This window comes from Triticum aestivum, chromosome 5A (assembly GCF_018294505.1).
Source record: "Triticum aestivum cultivar Chinese Spring chromosome 5A, IWGSC CS RefSeq v2.1, whole genome shotgun sequence".
In the NCBI taxonomy this organism is placed as follows: Eukaryota; Viridiplantae; Streptophyta; class Magnoliopsida; order Poales; family Poaceae; genus Triticum; species Triticum aestivum.
Genome location: NC_057806.1, coordinates 82259610 through 82262056, shown reverse-complemented (window position 1 = coordinate 82262056; position 2447 = coordinate 82259610).

Genomic DNA, 2447 nt, shown 5'->3' with positions numbered 1-2447 from the left:
ATCACCAAAGTCTGAAGTACATTTTCACCCAACCGGATTTGAATCTCAGGCAAAGACGTTGGGTTGAGTTGATCACAGACTTCGACTTAGGAATAACCTACACCCCAGGGAAAGCCAACGTCATGGCTGATGCGCTAAGTCGTAAATCTTATTGTAACAACCTGATGTTACAACAAAGTCAACCGCTTCTCCATGAGGAATTTCGGAAGCTTAACCTTCACATTGTTCCTCAAGGTTTTCTTTCCACCTTGGTGGCAAAACCTACCCTTACGGATCAGCTTATCAAAGCACAGAAGGTAGATCCGGGAATTTCCCGCATCAAGAGAAACATCCAGAAAGGAATTGCGAATTGCTTCTCCATTAATGATCAAGGGGTCGTATACTTCGGGAATCGACTAGTGGTTCCCAAAGTGCGAAACCTGAGGCGATTGATCCTTAAGGAAGCTCATGAATCTCCTCTCACCATTCATCCCGGTAGTACTAAGATGTATCAGGACCTACGCCAGAGGTTCTGGTGGACTAGGATGAAAAGAGAAATCGCTCAGTATATTGCTAATTGCGACGTCTGTCGTCGTGTAAAAGCGGAGCATCAACGACCTGCTGGCACTCTTCAATCCTTAGCTATTCCTGAATGGAAATGGGATAAAATTGGTATGGATTTCATTACCGGTTTTCCCAGGACCAAGAGAGGGAATAATGCTATTTTCGTCGTTGTCGATCGTCTTTCCAAAGTAGCCCATTTCCTACCTGTTCGTGAGAGTATAACCGCTAGTCAATTGGCAGACTTATACATCTCCCGGATAGTGTCTCTCCATGGTGTTCCTTTGGAAATTAACTCGGATCGAGGAAGTCTTTTCACCTCTCGATTTTGGGAAAGCTTCCAAAATGCTATGGGGACCCGTCTCTCCTTTAGCACCGCCTTCCACCCTCAGTCGAGTGGTCAAGTGGAACGCGTCAACCAGATTCTAGAAGACATGCTTCGAGCCTCTGTTATCTCATTCGGAATGGACTGGGAGAAGTGCCTTCCATTTGCCGAATTCGCTTACAACAACAGCTATCAATCTAGCTTGGGTAAAGACCCTTTTGAAGTTCTCTATGGACGACGGTGTCGAACACCCCTTAACTGGTCAGAGACCGGGGAAAGACAATTCTTTGGCCCGGATATGATTCAGGAAGCAGAAGAACAAGTTCGTATCGTTCGTGAAAAGTTGAAAACAGCCCAATCTCGTCAAAAGAGTCAATATGACCGAAAACATAAGGCTATGACTTTCGAGGTTGACGAGAAGGCTTATCTTCGGGTCACCCCTCTGAAGGGAACCCATCGTTTCGGTATCAAAGGCAAATTGGCTCCTCGTTACATTGGACCTTTTCGCATTCTCGCCAAACGAGGAGAAGTTGCCTACCAGTTGGAACTACCTCCGCACCTCTCTAGAGTCCACGATGTCTTCCACGTTTCTCAACTCAGGCGTTGCTTCTCGGATCCTATCCGTGGAGTGGACCACGAAACGCTTGATCTCCAAGATAATCTTACATATCGAGAGTACCCCATTCGTATCCTCGATCAGGCCGAACGTACCACCCGACGTCATAATATCAAGTTTCTCAAAGTACAATGGTCGCACCATTCTGAGGATGAAGCAACTTGGGAAAGGGAGGATCGTCTTCGACTCGAGTATCCCGCCTTCTTCCCGGAGGAACCCAAATCTCAGGACGAGATTCTTTTGAGTGGGGGTGAGTTGTCACACCCTAGCTAGTCATGCATTAGAGTGTTGCATCATGTTTACTCTTTCATCAGAAACTTGAAATGGGGATTTGTGAAACCCTCAGAATCATTTTTGAAAGTGACCCAAATAAAAATTTCTCCAAAAGGGTCCAAGAAAATGCTCATGTTGCTCTCTGAAAATATTGGACAGAGATAAAAATCAAACCAATATTTTTAAGAGCTCATAGGTATTTATTTTGGGCATTTGGAATTAATGCATAAATATTTGCATTGGAAATATATTAGTTATATATATTAATATATGTCCAAAAATTATGCCACCTGTTGGGGAGCTCTGGAATAATATATCTAGCTCTTGCAAAAATTGGCATAAGGTAATAAAATGATTTAATATTTTATTTAAATCAAAACAAATGACAGAAATTAGAAAACAAAAATAAATAAAGAGGGAGAAGCTTACCTGGGGCTCCTCCCTGTGCAGCCCAACAGTAGCTGGCCGGCCCAGCCAGCAGGCGGCCCAGCCCGCCTCCTCCTCTGTCGTCTTCGTCCTCGACAGAGGGAGGGGAGTGTGCCCGGCGCGCGCGCGCGCCACCGCGCCACGCCACCAGCTCGCCTGCCTGCCTGCCTCCCCCTCCTTGTCTGGATGCCCTGGAACGACGCCACGCCCCCCCGTACTCTCTCACTCTCCCCCGGTTCTTCCTCTCCTCCCCCTCGCTCTCTCTCT